At 40.5% G+C, this 18922-nt stretch overlaps 1 long non-coding RNA gene and 1 pseudogene across 1 annotated transcript in view; one reads left to right on the plus strand and one right to left on the minus strand.

Moving 5' to 3' along the window:
* Nucleotides 1-18922, minus strand: part of LOC148112027 (uncharacterized) — a 449893-nt gene that overhangs the window by 172829 nt on the left and 258142 nt on the right. The window lies entirely within an intron of this gene.
* Nucleotides 10909-12508, plus strand: LOC148112030 (uncharacterized; annotated as a pseudogene).

An 18922-nucleotide genomic window follows, 5' to 3' on the forward strand; every position in this document is an offset into this window, starting at 1 on the left:
TTAAATTAGCTGATAGTCCTGTTCTTACATATATAACTAGTCCATTTTTCTTCTCTGGTGCTGATGCCACAAAATTTGTACCTAATCTTGAATTTATCAAATATTTTTGGTCTGATAATCTAATATGTGTTTCTTGCAAGCAAATAACATCATTGTTAAATTGTTTCAAGTAGTGAAATACTTTCTTTCTTTTTTGTGGTGAATTTAGGCCATTGACATTCCAAGATAGGAATTTAGTTGCCATCTTTAGCCTTTCGAAGCCGTATGAGTATCAGCTGAAGCTCCTCCTCCACCTTACTCTTCGGCCTAGCCCCCCCCCCCGCTTCTGTTTTTTGGACTTCTAGAGATAAATCTTAAGATTGTTGCTTTTTTGATTGTTGTTGCAATTTATAAATTGATCGGGTCAGTGTTGTGCTTTCGGGTCTCCCTTCTTAGGTGGTTCCAAAGTTGGGGGTAAACCCCCAAGATCCAAATCTTCTTCCATGATAATTCCTCCAGCTGCAACTTCAGCATAGGTTTGTATCTGTTTTCCATCTTTTTCTTGTTATAACATCTCCGTTTTCTTCCTCCCCCCCCCCAGTGAGGGTGGGTATCCAGCTTTTAAAACATTTACATAGAAATCTTTTGCCTTCCAGACTGTGTTTAACCGGTATCTTTCTCCATTATAAGTCACTATTAGACCAGTTGGAACGTCCCATCTGTATGCCACTTGTTGATTTCTCAACTCATTTACCAGAAAGTCAAAGTCTTTTCTATTTCTCAACATCTTTGGAGGAATCTCTTTCAAAACCACCACCTCTTGCCCAGCCACCTGAATGTTATTCTTGTAAGAAGCTTGTAGAATTTCATTTCTGATCCTCCTACTTTTAAAATAAATCACCACATCTCTTAGCAGCTGTCTTTGTTTTGCCAACCAGGAATTAACCCTGTAAATTTTATCAATTTGAATTGCCACATCTTCTGGTCTTTCTTTAATTATCTCCACCACAGCATCAGCACAAATGTCTTTTAAATTTTCTTTGCTATTTTCCTTCAGGCCTCTCAGTCCAAACTCCATAGATCTTTATTGTAACATTACCAATTCATCATCCACTTTCTCTGTTCTGGTCATGACATCACCCATTTTGCTTTCCAAATTTAAGTTCGCTTCATTAATTTCTTCAACTTTCCCATCAAGCTGAATAAAAAGGTTGGAGAGTCCTGATACAGCAAAAACAATATCCTCTCTTATTTTATTGTGTTCATCTGCAACTGCTTCCTTGATCGAGCTTATATCCTCCTCAATTTTCTTAAATTTCCCTTCAACAAGTAGTGCTAAATTATTCATTGCTTCACTCATTGCTATTGCTTGATTATTCATGGCTTCTTTCATAACTTCCTTAAAATCATTAAGTGCTGCATCTTGACTCTGGGTCTGGCTCTGTGAATCAGCCGGAAATTGTGCTTTCTGTGTCACCACTGACACAACAGGAGAACCTCCCCCTCCTTTAACAACTCCTGGTTTCACTTGTCTAGAAGCCTTTTTTTTTCCCTTTCACCCCCCTCTTTTCTTTAAAAGCCACAAAGTCTTTAAAGATGTTTATAATTTATAGTCTCTAATTTGCCAGGCAAAGTCTCTTTCTTCCACAAATTCTCAGTTCCCAGCAGTTAATAGGCAGCTAATCCACTCTCCCAGAGCAAAGTTCTCAAGCACTTTCGTTTCTGGCTTTCACTTTCAAAACCAAAACAAAGACGCCATCTTCCGCCTCCAGCTTAAGATTCAATTTGAAACAAAGTAACTTCAGAGTTAAGCTCTGTACTTTTAAGGCTTGTTCTCCTGTTTTCTGCTCAGCCTGCGCTTGAAGTCAGTCAAACTCACTTTTAAAAGCAGGATCAGATCGCGGCTTCTCGCTCTGCTTTTGCAGAGTCGTCCTGGCTCTGGAGCTTCTTGGCAGGCTGGCTGAGGAGCTCTCAACCTCCAAGCCTCTGGAAATGTTCCAGAGGGCTTTCAGGGAGCTCTACTCGTGCCCACTGGCTCTCCTCTCCTTCTTTTCCTGAAGGAGAGTTTTTCAGCCGCTAGACAGCCGATTTGCCCTGTCAAAGCGGCTTTTATGGAGACGCAGGGCTGGCGGTCATAAATGACTGTCCACGGAGCCTGCGGTGCCAACCGGAAGTCCCTGTAAAGGAGGTTTTTATGAGGAAATCAAGAAAGAATTATATAAGAGAGATGAAGATTTCCCTTTTCAGCTGAGAGCCAGTAAAACATGGCATTTCACATCATTCCGGCATTTTCACGGAGAGGATCAGGCAACCAGGCTGGTTCCCACAGCTTCCTCCTTGCCTCTTTTCCTCCTCAGTCTCTCATACACACACTTTTAGCTGTAGGAAGAAGTGCCGGAATTATTTTTTATAAGGTGTCATATTCAGTAGCTGTTGCTGCACAGCAAATTTCTCTAAATGACTTCTACACAGTTCTCTTTAGCAAAATTTATTGAGCTAAGAAGATACAAGAATTACAGTCATTTCTCATTTGGAAACATGTAGATATATTTTTTTTGACTCCTGAATACTATTTAAGAGGAAATGATGTGTACTTTCAAATGAAAGAACATTTTACAATCCCTTTAAATATTAGGGTGTTATATCTCATGTTTTTACATTTGTTCTGGATGTAAGATGCTCCTTTGTGTTGAGGTCTGGCCTCAGAAGGATAATGTAGCACTTGGGGATGAAGATGCAGACCAGCAGACCAGCACTGGAGGCCAGGATAGAGAAGACCTGCACAGCCACCATGGATTTCCCTTTGGTGCTCAGGTAGGTGGGCACAAAAGTCACCCAGACACTGCAGAAGACCAGCATGCTGAAGGTGATCAGCTTGGCTTCGTTGAAGGCCCCAGGCAGGTTCCTGGCCAGGAAAGCCACCGTGAAGCAGATGGCAGCTAGGAAGCCCATGTAGCTGAGGGTGACGTAGAACATGACAACGGCCCCTTCGTTGCATTGCAGGATGATCTCTCCAGGCTGGGAGCGGAGGTCAGAGTCAGGGAAGGGGGCAGAAACTCCCAGCCAGATAGAGCAGATGATAATTTGGACAGCAGAAGAAGAAATGATGATGGAGTTGGCCAAGCTCTTCCCCAACCATCTCTTCACTTGGTTTCCTGGTTTTGTGGCCAGGAAGGCCAGCACCACTGTGATGGTTTTGGCCAAGAGAGAAGAAACAGCAACTGAGAAGATGAGGCTGAAAACCGTTTGTCGGAGAAGGCAGGTGGCTTTCCTTGGTTGACCAATGAAGAGTGAAGGAGACAAGAAGCAAAGCAGGAGGGAGACCAGGAGGATGTAGGAGAGGTCCCGGTTGTTGGCTTTGACAAGGGGAGTTTCTCTGTATTTCATGAAGATGATTAAAACAAGGCTTGTTGTTAGAAACAAGAATAGGTCAAAAGAGACCAGGATGATGCCGAGATCTTCTTCATAAGACAGGAAAGTTATAACCTTGGGGATACATTGGACTCTTTTCTTATTTGGATACTTATCATCTGGACACTTGGTGCATTTTTCTGTATCTGAGAAAGCCAAAAAGCAATATGTCTTTAATATTCTGTTTTTTTTACATTTCAAGAAATATCTTTTTTGGACAATGCCTTCTTCCAGGAATATTTTCCAAGATGTGTTGCTTAACCATTCCACAGGAAAAAAAAAGATAATATAATTTTATAATATCTTTATAGCTAAGGAATATGAAATTGGAGGATTTCTAGTGCATTTTGAATAAACAAAAAAAGAGTTGAGCTTCAATGCATGTTTTAATTTGCACTTTCATCGAAATGCTGCAGATAAATCCATTTCCACCAGGCTTTCCTTTCCTCTGATGTCACCCACCTTCCTGAGTGGAGAAGGTCCCCTCCGGACAAGGAACGCAGTCATAGCAGCAAACTGGCTCTCCTTCTCGAGTCCTCATGACAAATCCAGGATGGCAACTTTCCACACATTTGGACTGAGGCAGGGACTAAGCAGAAGAAAAGGAATGCCAAAGAAAATGTGTTAGGACTCTCCGTCCATGGAAAATGGGGGGAGAAATGGACATTAGACAAGTAGATTCTGGGCTTCACTGAGGTAAATATGAAATCTCTGACTCCTTCCAAACAGGTGTAGGAGATGTGACCCTGGAAGGTTCTTCCTTTAGTTCCTCCCTTTTGCTTCTGGCACAACACATTGGAATAATAAAGGACTTTTCGACTTAATAAATTCTGGAAGGATGGAATTGAGAAAAGATTTAAGCATTGTGACAAATGTAAAGGTTCCCCCTCATGACTGTATTAAAAGGCATTCCTCCACTCTTCATCTATCTATCCATGGTGATGATGATCATATTAAATTTTTAAATACAGTCATTGTCAAAGATTTATTAAATTATTTTATTTAATAAAGAGTTATTTAAGTAGAGTAAAACGTTATTAAAAAGGAAACTTCTGACCAGTAGGGTCTGGAAAGGTTTCTTCTGGACTACAGAAAGCCTTGCAAAGCTGCTCCCCTTTGACACTAGTTCAAAACAGTCTCCCCATTAAGAGACAAAGCAAAAATTCCCCATAAATTATAGCTGATGACGTTACCTAGTTGGGTAATGAAACGCCTGGAAGAAAACAAGCAAGCTCAGAGAATATCAAGGAGCCCTCATGTCAACCCTGAGCTACCAATATTCTCCTTTATTAAGACTGAAGGTTTCTGCACAGTTTCTAGAACTGTAGTGAGATTGAGGGGAGATCATGAGAAGGTGTCCCTGAAAAAGACTGAGTCGCCAATCTTTGGCTGCAACAGAGGGGACATGAGTGTGAGTCCTGGGTCAGAAGGAGATATTTCTAAGGTCCATCTAGTTAGCCATCTAGTTATCGGGAAGACCTTTTCTTGAACTAAAGTTGTGTTTCAGGTTTCTGGGACAAGGGATTCTCTCACTGGTCACTGTCATTTTACGTGAACTGAAAGCCTTGGACCTCCTTCCTAGGGGCAGAAGGCCAATTGCTCCCCACCAGTTGGGTGAAAGACAGATATGGCTACCTTTGACCAGGTCTGGACTACTTAAAAACATCACAGACCATGGACCTTCCCTTTGAGGGAACCATTTCCCAATGGCCTTTCCCTAAGCAGGACACGAGGAAGCTTCTCTCCCAATGGGACCCCCAGGAGCTCCATCCAGCCATGATCCAATTTCATCTCATTCAGTCCAAACCTCAATTCAGGGTCTCTTCAACAGAATCCCCTTCTGCTTTGCTCTTTCAGGACAAGGAACAAGCGAACCTGAGGCTCTTAACAACACAACCTCCAGCACTTGAGGGTTTCTCATCCCAGGTTGGACATGGCTGAACCAGCTACAAAGAGTCTTCAGTATTACAGCAGCTGAAGAACAGCTTGGCCAATAGTACTGAAGGCTCCCAAGTGTCTATAGAAAGAAAACTATAAGGTTTCTACTCCCCATGTTCAATTCCCAGTGAAGGTCATGGACCCTGGAAACTAGGCTTAGTCCACATGAAATGGGTCATAAATCTTTGGAAAAAAGAGGAATCACACCAAAATTTCTCCCACCTTGTTGAGGAACTTTAGCTGTGAAAGAGCATCTTGGAAGATAGTAAGTCTCTGTCTTTCCAAAGTCCCCATTCGAAGTTCGATGGGATCCTCCATGGGGCGAATCAAATGGCTCAGGATTGACAGATCTGCTTCTACATCTCCATTTTGATCCAAGTAGAGTTTTATAATGGAAATATTACAATACTCATTCTTCTGCAGGAAAGGATGGAACTAGAAGGGGAACATCCAGGAAGTTTAACATCTGAAAGCTTTTTTAAAAAAAATCCCATTTAGCGTTTACACATTTGAATCTTTTTTCTACAGCTGCCTAACATCAAAATATACATTTAGAAAAATAGGCGTTACTCCCTTCATAAATAAAACAAAAGTTCAGCAAATTGCTCAACCCTATATTGGCAAAATATATATTAACAAAATATAATTGATGCAATTGGTAAATTATAGGGGACATTCTAGAGCAGATGATAAATAAAATGAATCATAGGAAAAAAATTATTTATAAACGCCTGGAAAACATCAGGTTGATTACGAAAAATGGTTCATTTAGTGACCATTTCAAAATTACAACGGCACTGATCATTTTCCCAGGATCATGGCAGCATCCCCAGGGTCTCCAGGTGATCAACATCTGATTACTTGGCATCCACTTATGATGGTTACAGCATTTTAGGGTCTCCTGATCTCCTTTTGCGAGTTCTGACAAGCAAAATCAATAGGGAAGCCAGATTCACTTAACAACCATGTTAACAACTGCGATGATTCACTTAAGAAGAAAAGGCAAGAAAGTCATAAAATAGGGCAAAACTTACTTAACGACCGTCTTGCTTAGCAACAGAAATGCTGAGCTCAACTGTGGTCGTAAATCCCATCCTGCCTCTTCCAATAACTGGAAGAAGTTGCCCAGAAACTCCAGATCTCCTCCATGTTGTTCCAGAGGGAGGAGGGGAAATGGGGAAATGAGCTCAGTCAGAAGGGAGGAGATTCTGGCTGAAGGAGAGGAAAAAGACCCTGAAAAGAGGAGCCATTTCAGAGCTGAGCCCTCAAAGCGGAGAAGTTCAGCCTCCCCTTCACTGAGGAGGCAAAGACTGAGCAGCCGTCAGTCAGAGAAGCTGGGACTGGGACTCCTGCAGCGAGGAGGGGTTGGGCTAGATGGTCTCAAAGTGTCCTTCAAAGTTATAAAGGTAAAATTCAACTATGCTAATCACAAGCCCATAAAGACATGAGTGTATTTAAAAATGCATACACCCTTTTAAAATTCAGGGGCCTGGTGGCTCAGCAGACTAAAAGCATTGTGATTAACACCAGCTGTCTGCAATTACTGTAAGTTCGAATCTCACCAGGCCCAAGGTTGACTCAGCCTTCCATCCTTTCTAAGGTAGGTGAAATGAGGACCCAGTTTGTGGGGGCAATAAGCTGACTTTGTATAAATATACAAAAGTATGAAGGCTATTGCTTAATGCATTGTAAGCCGCCCTGAGTCTCCGGAGAAGGGCGGCATATAAATCAAATTTAAAAAAAAATAAAAAATTAACTGCGTTTAGAATCAAACTCTATCTGTCGTGGGGCCTGGTGCTTAGAAGATGATGTCTCCAGCAATCAGATTGGCCCAACCGTTGATCTTCTGAAGCCCAATGTGGTTGAGAAGGTTCCCTCCTTCTCCTTTGGGCTCCTTCTCTGAAGGATCTAAGATTGATGGATCCATATTGTTAGAAATAGGAAAGCAGCAATAAAGCCGGTTTGTGGGGGCAATAAGCTGACTTTCTATAAATATATACAAAAGTATGAAGGCTATTGCTTAACGCATTGTAAGCCGCCCTGAGTCTCCGGAGAAGGCGGCATATAAATCAATTTTTTTAAAAAAAATTAGCACAGCCCCCCCATCCCCAAGGCTCTCCCCACTTCTCTTCTCTCCGTATACCAATGACTGCATCTCTAAGGATCCATCTGTTAAACTACTGAAGTTCGCAGGTGACACAACAGTGATCGGCCTCATTCGAGACAATGATGAATCTGCATACAGACGGGAGGTTGAACAACTAGCCTCGTGGTGCGACTGGAACAATCTGGAACTGAACACACTCAAAACCGTAGAAATGGAGGTAGACTTTAGGAGAAACCCTCCCATACTTCCACCTCTCACAATACTAGACAACACAGAATCCACAGTAGAGACCTTCAAAATTCTAGATTCTGCCATATCACAACACTTAATGATAGTCATAGGGTTATAATTATAGTCATTAAGTGTTTGACCTTATGATTCTTGATGAACGTATCTTTTCCTTTTATGTACACTGAGAGCCTATGCACCAAGACAAATTCCTTGTGTGTCCAATCACACTTGGCCAATAAAAAAATTCTTTTCTATTCAAATCCACCCGGATCAAAGAATGCAAGAGATTTTATGCCCTTCCTCCCGTCACTCAACACTGTCCTGCTTCCCCATTGGCTGAAGGACTAGCAAGCTCTCGGCCTATGCGGAGCTCCTTTTCAACTCCTGGCCTTATTTTCCCCAGCAACCCCCTGTCTCCATGGCCTGGTGTGATTCTGCATCAGTAACTTTCCATTGCTCTTTTGCGTAAATCGGTTATATTTTGAAATGTGTCCATTAAGCTCTTGCTCAGAAATCCCTCCCCCCTTTTCTTTCTAGACTTTTCCGAACCACTTTGTTCACTCTAAGAACAATACCATTTTAACTAGTTTTTCAAAAAAATCCTTAATATTCTAGTTCTTTATTTTCTTTATTTATTACGCAGAAGTGGAAGCTGTAATGAAACATTATTTTAGAAGCAATTCTTCATATCCCACAATATCGGAACTCCCATACCTGCCACGGCTGTAGCCTTGGAGCCCCCAACCTCCCTTCACCCTCCTTCCTTCCCCTCCTCCATCTGGAGGAATAGGCAGCGTTCAAGGCCTGGACCAGAGTCTGAATCATACTGTAGAAAATGTAATCATTTGGGATCTCTCTTCTGTCCCATTTCCACTGGGTGTCCAGTGGGGCTTTCTGGGTGCATCTTCTGCGGCCTTTGACAGAAAAGACGTTCTTTGAAAGAGAACAGAAAAAATAATAATCTTGAAACTTTTCTTCCACAAAGAAATTGGATTCAAAGGCTTCATCCATTGGCCTTTCTTTTAACAGATAACCAAAGATCCAAATACTATGGATGTATTTGTAAAGTCTATGCTTTTCCAATGTTAATCTTCCCAAAGCTGTATAGATCCAGACTTTCCCTTCAATGGGTCCTGGGAGACGCATAAGTGTTAAATGGAAAGGAAGGATTCTGTCCTTAATGGGAACATTTTGTATGAAGTGAACAAAAACGTTGACTTGTCTCCACTTAGAGAGGGAATCCCTGAGATATTCTGTATAACCAGTTGTTGAGAACAGTTGTGATATAACAACACAAATTCCACTCCTGACAAGCATAGGAGCGAAAGTCCTCATGAAATTCTCTCCCTTCTCTGTGTTTGAAGCAAAGAGGCCAATCAGGGTCCATCTGAAATGGAGGAGCAGGTGGACAATTGCTGGGTACTGGAATCCTTCTTTGAGATTCATCCGGTGGAAAAAGGGGAATTTCCTTTTATCACTCAGAGCCTCTGAAACAATTTTACGACTAATCTGAAAAAGCAATGAAGAAAGCTGTGTTATACTGGGGGTCAGATAAAGTCCAAAACTTTATTTTTTAATAAATTCAACTTGGTATTGATGAATAAATTAAGTAGATTATTGTTGATTAGCAGTTATGCCATATCAAGAAACAGACTATTAAGCACAGTGTTAACAACACTGTATATAAAAATGGAGCACAAGAAACAAATTAAATAAAAAAGAATAAGAATAAAAAAACATATTTCTGTATCACAACTTATTGCCATCAGACCCACATGTCTATGGAGATTCTCAGTCGTCCAGGTTCTTCAGCTCTGAATGAGAAGCAAAAGGTCCTCAAAGAAAAACCAGAAAGTCCAGTTGCCTCTTGAAAAAAACAACTTTGGGACAATCAGATCCAGATGTGCAGGTGTCAAGTGAGCGTTTCGTTCCAATAAAGGGCCGTATTATATCTTTAATTCTGACTGAACAGCAAATGTGTTGCTTTAACACAAGTTTCCCAATAGATTGTTTGTCTAATGTGCAGTCCAAGGCTCTCATCTCTCTCTTTCTTATGCAGTTGACATTCAATATTCCAGATTCATGGTGAAGCAATATTTGCTTATTTATTTATATACCACCTTGATCATTTCTGGGCTGTTCTCTAGTTACACAAGAGATAGGGAGACCACAGCTCCTAATATAATTTGTCAGATGCATCATCCTAGAGAGCTTTATGTGAAATTCTGCATCTTCTATCCCAGAGAACTTGGGGAACTCTGTCAGGTTCCAGAGGTTTAATTGTACACTCAGAAATTCAGCCATGTGGAAAAGGAAGGAGACCCTCTGTGAGGTCCCTGGTTTCATGTATCTGGACAGAGGAAAAAGCATCTGGTCTTCAGTAGTTCTTAAAAATAGGTAAATGCGATGGCACCGCAGGCTTCGATGGCTGCTCCTTTTGGAGTGCTAGCCCCGGGATCTTGTTAAAGCCGCTAGAACAGCGAAAATCAGCTGTCTAGTGGCTTGGAAACTTTCCCCTCGGGAAAAGGGGGTAAAGAGAGCAGCCAGGCTTAGGTAGAGCTCCCCAAGAGCCCCAGGAACAATTCTGGGGGCTTGAAGGGTGAGAGCTCCCTGGAAGCCTGACACAAGCTTTGGACCCTGGACGTTTCTGTTTTAAGCAGAACAAGACGCCGCGACCACTCCTGCAACAATCTTGCAACATACTGGATACAAAAGCAGGCAGAGCGAAGCCAGGAGGGACTCTAATTGCAAGTACTAAACTTTAACTCCTGTGTATTGAATACTTCCTTCTTGATTGCCAAGGAAAGAAAGTGAAAGGAAATGGCGCCGAGTCTTAATTGGGCATGGTAATGAAAGTTAACTGTAAAGTACTCTTCAGTGCTGACAGCCCTTGCTGATAATAATTGAAATTTGTTTTAAAAGAAAGAAGAATTAAATTGGACTGCAGATAAATTCAAAACTTACTGAGGACTGGAAACTAATTGGAAATTAAGCTGATTTATTGGACTTTGTTCTGGCTGTTGTAAAAGTTTTAAATTGAAACTGAAAATTGGAAAATGGCTTCCAGGCAAATAAAAACTGCTGTACCCAAAAGTACTGGGAGCTCTCCTGCCCCACCATCTAAACCGCAATCTTTGTCAGCCCCAGTAGAACCACAGGTTTTAACACTGGAAGCCTTGCAGCAAGCTTTAAAGCTACAAGCCTTTACTTTAGAGGGGAAAATTACCTCTGCCTTTGAGGAAAAAATGAAGGAGGTGACTGAAAAAATGAACATGGTGACTGAAGAGATGGTAGAAATTAAAGACGTAATTCAAGCTCGGAACAAGGAAATTAGAGAAGACATTATCTTTGCATTTCAGGGTTTGGCAAGCCATATTGAAGGGTTAGATGAAAGACTAGAGGAAATTAATCAATCCAACGTGAACCTGGAGAACAAAATGGGGGAGGTTCAGGCACAGATGGAGAGGGCAGATTTAGAGGTGATGATGATACAATACAGGTCGATGGAATTTGCCATAAGAGTAAAAGGTCTGAAAGAAAATAACCAAGAGAACCTGAGAGAGATTTTTGCAGAAGCCTTTGTACAGATAACTGGGGAAAGAAAGGAAGATCTGGAATGGCAAATTGACAAAAATTTATCGTGTAAATTCATGGGTGGCCAGACAGAGAAATTTACCAAGAGACATTGTAATCTACTTCACAACAAGGAGGATAAGAAATGAAATTCTACAGGCTTCTTATAAAAACAAACTCCAAGTGGCAGGGCAGGAGGTTTTAACATTGAAAGAAATCCCCCCCAAAATGTTGAGAACAAGGAAGGACTATGCCTTTTTGGTGGAAGAACTCAGAAAGCGCCAGATACAGTATAGATGGGAGGTTCCAACTGGAATGGTGGTGAATTATTCAGGACAGAGATATCGTCTTAATACAGTATGGAAGGCAAGAGATTTTTACTCCAACGTATTAAAGGCTGGAGGTTCATCTTCCCCAGAAACTAGAAGTAGAAAGGAAGCAGAGGGAGCAAGAAAGGGAGAGAAAGAAGTTATGCAGGCCCAGGCCCAGGCTCAAGGAGGGGCCTTGATTGCTGAAGAAGATTTATCACAACTTACGAGCTCGGCCCAACACCTGGAGCTATTTGGCAAAACAGAGGAACCAAAGGACCAAAGGCAGACTCAAGCAGCAACTAAACGTAAAGAGGAATTAAAGGTGCAGCAAGCCCAGATAAAAATACAAGAAACTACAAAAACAGAAGCAGTGATGGGGGTGGGGGGAGCAAGGCCGAAGATCAAAGTGAAAGATGACCTTCAGCTAATGCTTCAAAAGCTTCAAATTGCCAAAGATGGCAAATAAATTCCTAACTTGGAATGTCAATGGTTTAAACTCACCGCAAAAGAGGAGGAAAATATTTCACTACTTGAAACAGTATAAAAATGACATTATTTGCTTACAAGAGACACATATTAGAACGAAAGATCAAAAATATTTAATAAATGCAAGGTTGGGGACACATTTTGTAGCATCTGCCCCAGAAAAGAAAAACAGTATAGTTATATACCTAAAAAAAGGCTTAATAGCTAAATTAACTGAAGCAGATGTGCAAGGAAGATATATTGCAATTGAAACTTTAATAGAAGGGAAAAACACTTTTGATTGGAATATATGCACCAAATCAACAACAAGAAAATTTCTACAAGATTTTACATGCTAAATTAATACAATGGGACTACAAATCGTACATATTGATGGGAGATTGGAATGGAGTTTTGGATACTAAAAAGGACAAAAAAGGATCTTTGCAAAATACTCAAAGGCATGCCAGATTGCCTAAATCCTTTTTTGATATGACAGAAGACATGGAGTTGAGAGATATTTGGCGAGAGAGGAATGTAGAAGAAAAAGATTTTACTTTTTTTTCTGATAGACCAGTCATTTTCTAGGATTGACTTTATATTAATTACTAATGACTTCCTTTCCAGGGTGAAGAAAACGAAGATATGTCCAAGAACATTAACAGATCATAGCCCAGTTTGGATGGAATTAGAACATGAAAAGGGACCCAGGAAGTCCTGGAGGCTGAATGAAAATTTGTTTAGATATGAGGAAAATGTAAAAGAACATAAAAAATGTATGAAAGAATTTTTTGTTATGAACATGCATAAAGGTACATCTATGGAAATGGTTTGGAATGCAAGTAAAGCATATATGAGAGGTATTTTAATATATTTGAACAATAAATATAGACATAGACAGGAAAAAAATGGAAGGAACTAGAAGAGGAAATAAAAAATAAAGAGCAAGTATTAATATTAAATCCAACAGACAAGAAAATAAAAGAAGCAATCAATTTATTGCGAGGGCAATTTAATATGTTGATGGCAGACCAGGCGGCAACTAATTTGCAATATGCCAAACATAATACTTTTTGTAATGCTAACAAACCAGGTAGATGGTTGGCATATTTGCTTAGAAAAAAACAAAAGTCATGTACCATAGAGAAAATAGAATATAAGGGTAAAGAGGTGTATCAGCAAAATATGATTAAAAAAGCATTTTTAGAATTTTATACGAAGTTGTATACTAGTGATAAGATCCAAGGTACAGATATAGACAAATATCTACAGAGGGAGAATATCTCTATAGTCTCAGAAGAGCAAAGGGAAGGTTTGAATCAATTGATAACCTCTGAAGAAATTGTTTTAGCAATTAAACAACTGAAAGTGGGAAAAGCCCCTGGGACAGATGGATTGACAGCTGTTTATTATAAGAGTCTGCAGACAGAAATGGTGGAACCACTTAAAGAATTATTTAACAAAATACAAACTGGAGGAGAAGTGCCTCCTTCCTGGAGAACAGCATTTATTTCCTTGATCCCAAAGGAAGACCGATCATACTCAGCCCAAAAACTATAGACCCATATCACTTTTAAACACAGATTATAAGATTTTTACTAAAATACCAGCAAATAGGCTGATGCCAGTTATGCAACAAATGATTCATAATGATCAAACTGGTTTTATTAATAGGAGATATATGAAAAGTAATGTAAGGCAAATAGTTAATATATTGGAGTATTTGGGAAAGAACAACTAGGTCCCTGCGGTGCTTATATTTTTAGATGCAGAGAAAGCGTTTGATCGATTGAATTGGAATTTTTTACTGAAAATAATTGAAAAGATTCAGTTTGGAGAGTATTTTACACAATCTATTAAGGCAATATATCAGCAACAAACAGCCCAAGTAATAATTAATGGTAGTTTAACAGAAACTTTTAACATAGAAAAAGGAACAAGACAAGGATGTCCCTTATCTCCATTACTGTTTATTTTGATTTTGGAACTTCTGTTGAATAAAATACGTGGCTCAGATAAAATAAGGGGAATTAAAATTAGGCATAATGATTATAGAGTACGAGCATTCGCAGATGACCTGGTTGTGACTTTGACCCAACCAGTACAATCGGTTATAGATCTAATGGATATAATTAATCAATATGGACAAGTATCTGGATTTAAAATAAATGCAGGGAAAACAAAGATAATAATTAAAAATATGGTTATAAGTCAAAAAGAAGAAATAGAAAGAATAACGGGATTTGAAACAGTAAAAAAGGTTAATATTTAGGGGTTTATGTTATGACATCAAATGCAAAATTATATAAGCATACTAATGAATTGTTGTGACAAAAAATACAGAAAGAGATGGAAAACTGGAAAAAATTGCAACTATCGTTGCTGGGAAGGATAGCTGCAGTGAAAATGAATATCTTGCCAAAGTTCTTATTCCTTTTTCAAATGATACCAATATTGAAAAAGATGGAAATTTGAATGAATGGCAGAAGGGCATTACTAATTTTGTGTGGGCAGGAAAAAGACCGAGAATAAAACAAAAAATAATGCAAGATATACATGAAAGAAGAGGTCTCAAAATGCCTAATTTAAGATTGTATTATGAGGCAGTTGCCCTCTCAGCAATTAGTGATTGGATTAATTCAACAGAAGAGAGAATATTGAATATTGAGGGATATGATTTGTTATATGGATGGCATGCATATTTACTATATGATAAAAAGGTAGACAAGAATTTTAAAAGTCATATATTAAGGAATGCATTACTACGTATATGGAAAAAAGTATCAATATAAATTAAATAATAAATTACCTATATGGGCAATATAGACATATAGACATATATTGTCTAAACCTAGACATACAATAGAGAATATAAGTGTAGAACAGAAACAAGATGTGATTACTTACAAAGAGCTTCTTATTATGGAAAGAGGTACATTGCAGTTAAAGTCTTTAGAGGTATTAAAAGAAGAAAGGATAATTCAAACTTGGTTTCAGTATGGACAGTTGTACAATAGATGGAAAGAGGATCAAAAAATTGGTATCTTGCAAAATGAGGAAAATTTGATAAAACAAATTAGGGATCAAAGCCCAATGCATATTAAATGGTTGTATAATGCATTGATAGAAATAGATTCAGAAACTGAGTTAGTGAAGGACTGTATGATAAAATGGGCACAAAATATCAGGAAACCAATAATGATGGATACATGGGAAAAAATATGGGTTAGAAATGTAAAATTTACCCAAGCCCAAAACCTGAGGGAAAATTTTTACAAAATGTTTTATAGATGGCACTTAGATCCCAAAATGTTAGCTTGTATGTATCCAAGTTTACAACCTACGTGTTGGAGATATAAATGCGATGATGCAACGTATTATCATATATGGTGGACATGTAAAAAAATTAAGGCATTTTGGATTAAGATATGGTGGATTATACAAAATATTCTTAAAAAGAAGATAAAATTTACTCCACAGTTGTTTTTATTGGGTATAATTGCAGATTGTACGGTTATAGAGACTAATTTGATTCTGAACTTAATAACTGCAGCCAGACTTTTGGTGGCGCAGTATTGGAAGAAGGAAGACCTACCTACTATTGAAGAATGGACATTAAAAGTAGCTAATTTGGCGGAGATGGCTAAAATCTCTGCATATTTGAAGGATCGTTCGAATGAAAGATACATATTGGAATGGAGAAGATGGATCGATTATATTCAAAACAAATATGGGACTAAAAAGTTGCAAATAGCTTATGAATGAAATATTTAGGTGAATTCTTCTATTCTTATATTTTGGTATGTATGGGGGAGTTAAAGTGTAAGGGGGAGTTAAGAACTTATAGTTAGTTTGTTTATGTTTGATTATGTTTGTTAAATGCTATACTCTGTATTTTGCTCTGGGAAGTTGAGGGGGGGGGAGGGAGAAGGGAATGGGTGGGGGAGGAAGGGGGGGAAATTTGTTTGTAAAAATATTTTAAAACTTTTCAATAAAAAAAAGAGGAGGTAAATGCAACCTCAGGTGAACAGCAACACAGGAGATATAACACCCTGTCCTCCTTTATTTTACAGAAAGAGCCGAAATGGAGGAGCCAGGTGTGAAAGGCTAAGGACACCCTGACTGCTTCCATAGGTGTGAAGAGGCTGAGAGGAAGCCTGGTGCTGCTGATCAAGGGACCTGGGTTAATCGATCATCACAAGTGTGACGGCCTCTATAAAAGCCAAAGTTTCAGGAGTTTTCTGGTCTCCAGCATTGAGGTCTGTGTTAACACAATGCCAAAGGGCAAAGACTCCAGCAGTGATCTGAGAGAAGCCATTGTTGCTGCCTATCAATCTGGGAAGGGCTACAAGGCCATTTCCAAACAATTTAATGTCCATCATTCTATAGCGAAGAAGATTGTCCAGAAGGGGAAAACATTCGAGGCAGCTGCCAATCTTCCCAGGAGGGACCATCCCAGCAAATTCACCCAAGGTCAGACCGTGCAATGCTCAGAGACATGGCAAAAAAAGACCAAGAGTTCCACCTGAGACTCTACAGGCCTCAGTGAGCCTGGTAAATGTTCCAGTTCCTGACAGCAGAATCAGAGAAAGACTGAAGAAGTTTGGTTTGTTTGGAAGGGTTGCCAGGAGGAAACTTCTCTCTAGAAAGAACATGGCAGCACGGATGAGGTTTCCCAAGTTGCATCTGAAGAGACCACAAGACTTCTGGAACATTCTCCTTTGGACAGACGAGACCAGAGTGGAGAAGTTTGGCCATAATGTACAGAGCCACGTTTGGTGGAAACCACACACAGCCTATCAGCACCATGACACACCAACCGCCAAGCACGGAGATGGAGGGGAGAGGATTTGGGCTTCTTTTGCAGCCACGGGACCTGGGCACCCTGCGATTATTGACTGGGCCATGGACTCCTCTGTCTACCAAAACATTCCAGAGTCCAATGTGAGACCATCTGTCTGACAGCTGAAGCTTGGTGGACTTTGGGTCATGCAAAAGGCTGATGACCCCAAGCCGACCAGCAAGTGGCTGAAAAAGGAAAGGATCCAGGCGTTGCAATGGCCCAGTCAATGCCAGGCCCCAACCCAATCGAAATGAGGTGGTGGGGCCTCCAGAGAGCTGTGCAGAAACAAACCCCCACAAACCTCAGTGAACTGTTGTAAAGAAGAGGGGGCAAAAATTCCTCCCACAAGGATATGAGAGGCGGATAAAGTCATACAGAAAAGGATTATTTCAAGTTGTTGCTGCTAAAGGTGATTCTACAAGCTATTGTATCATAAGGTGCATTTAGTTTTTCAAACATGGCTTCTCCGTTTTGGCTTTCTTTTTGTGAAAGAAATGATCACATGGTGTAATATGTCCTATTTTGTTCTTCATCTGAGGTTGTATTTACCTCCTTTTAAGAAGTGCTAAAGAGCAGGTGGTTTTTATCCGATGTCCTGACACATAAAATCGTAAGAACTCAAAGAAGGCGAACTTTCCTTTTCACATGACTGTATTTCCTCTGATTTTAGAGAAAGACGAAATTGTGTAAATTCCCAACTCAGCTCTGAATCAGCACCTGAAGTCCTTTTATCCACCCCCAAAATACTCCTCAGGTGCTCTGATTGGGCTTGTTCCAATAGAGGTAGATATTAAGCCCCAAACTTCAGTTCAATAGAAGGGCTTGGGGGTAACTTTGGCATTATAAACTCATCTAATAATTGGGGAGAAAGCTGGATAGCTATGATTTCCTTTTCCAGGTTCATCATTTAAACTTTAAATTCAGTCCTGCCATTGCTTTAGGTGAGCTCCTTTGATGATGGCAGATCCAAGATTCCATCTCAGAGAAAAGTGACACTGAGTAAAGAAAGGTGTTACTTGCTGCATTGGCCACGTTTGTTTTCCAAAGACCAAAACTTTTGACTTTGATTGATCAATAATCAGAATTATTATCTCAGTAGGAGCCACCTTTTCTCCAGAGTCCACGCCAGAGGTCAGCAACCTTAAACAGTCCAAGAGCCACTTGGACCTGTTTCCTACAGAAAAAAACCACACCGGGAGCCACAAAACCTGGGTGGGTGTGGCCAACTCAATGTCAGTCACTCCCACCCAGTCACTTCCACTTCCACCTCCACCCTGTCCCATCCAGCCACACAACCATTCTCTATGTCTCTCTCCCCCTCTCCCCTCTCTTTCTGTATCCCTGTGTCTCTCCCTCTCCCTCTCTTCCCCTCTCACCTGCTCTCTATGTATCACTCTGTATGTGTCTCTCTATGTCTCTCTTTCTCTCTGTGTGTGTCTCCCCCCTCCCTTTGGGCGACCGTCCTCCTCCTCCCACTCTCCTCTCATGACTCCCTGGCCGGGAGCAAAGGACAGCAAAGGGGTGTGTGGGGTGGGCGGCCGCTCGCTTAAGGAGGGTCTTAACAGGACACGGCTTCTCTCCTGCACTAATGCTCCAGTCATCGCCTGGCCATGTCATCACCCACCCCTGGCAGCTCTTTGGCCGTGCGCGGAGGGAGTGTCTTTCCTGAGGGAGGAACTTGAACTCTGTTGAGGCCATTGAAAAGTTCTTGTGGATGTGTCATAGTTGCATATTAGGAAGTCATGGGAATTGCCAAAGCAATGTGTTCCTCTCTCTCTTGTCCGACATAGATAGGAATTACCTTGGGGATTTGTGCTGCCATTTCAAAGTGAGGTGTTTCCATTCCTCTCACATTATTGATTGGCCCCGCCCCTCTTATTTCGTTTTTTGGACTCCATCCCGAAGCAGCAGGAAGTGAAGGCTGCCTTAGGTGCAAATGTGGCATGAAGGCAGGTCCAGGGCACCTTCGCTCCTTCACCCTCCTCCTCCTCCTCCTCTCGTAACCCCCTGGCCAGCTGTGGCTGAGCTGGGAGCATGCGATTTTTAAGCATAAAACATAAAACA

This window comes from Pantherophis guttatus, chromosome 15 (genome assembly GCF_059756535.1).
Source record: "Pantherophis guttatus breed Tessera chromosome 15, ASM5975653v1, whole genome shotgun sequence".
Lineage (NCBI taxonomy): Eukaryota > Metazoa > Chordata > Lepidosauria > Squamata > Colubridae > Pantherophis > Pantherophis guttatus.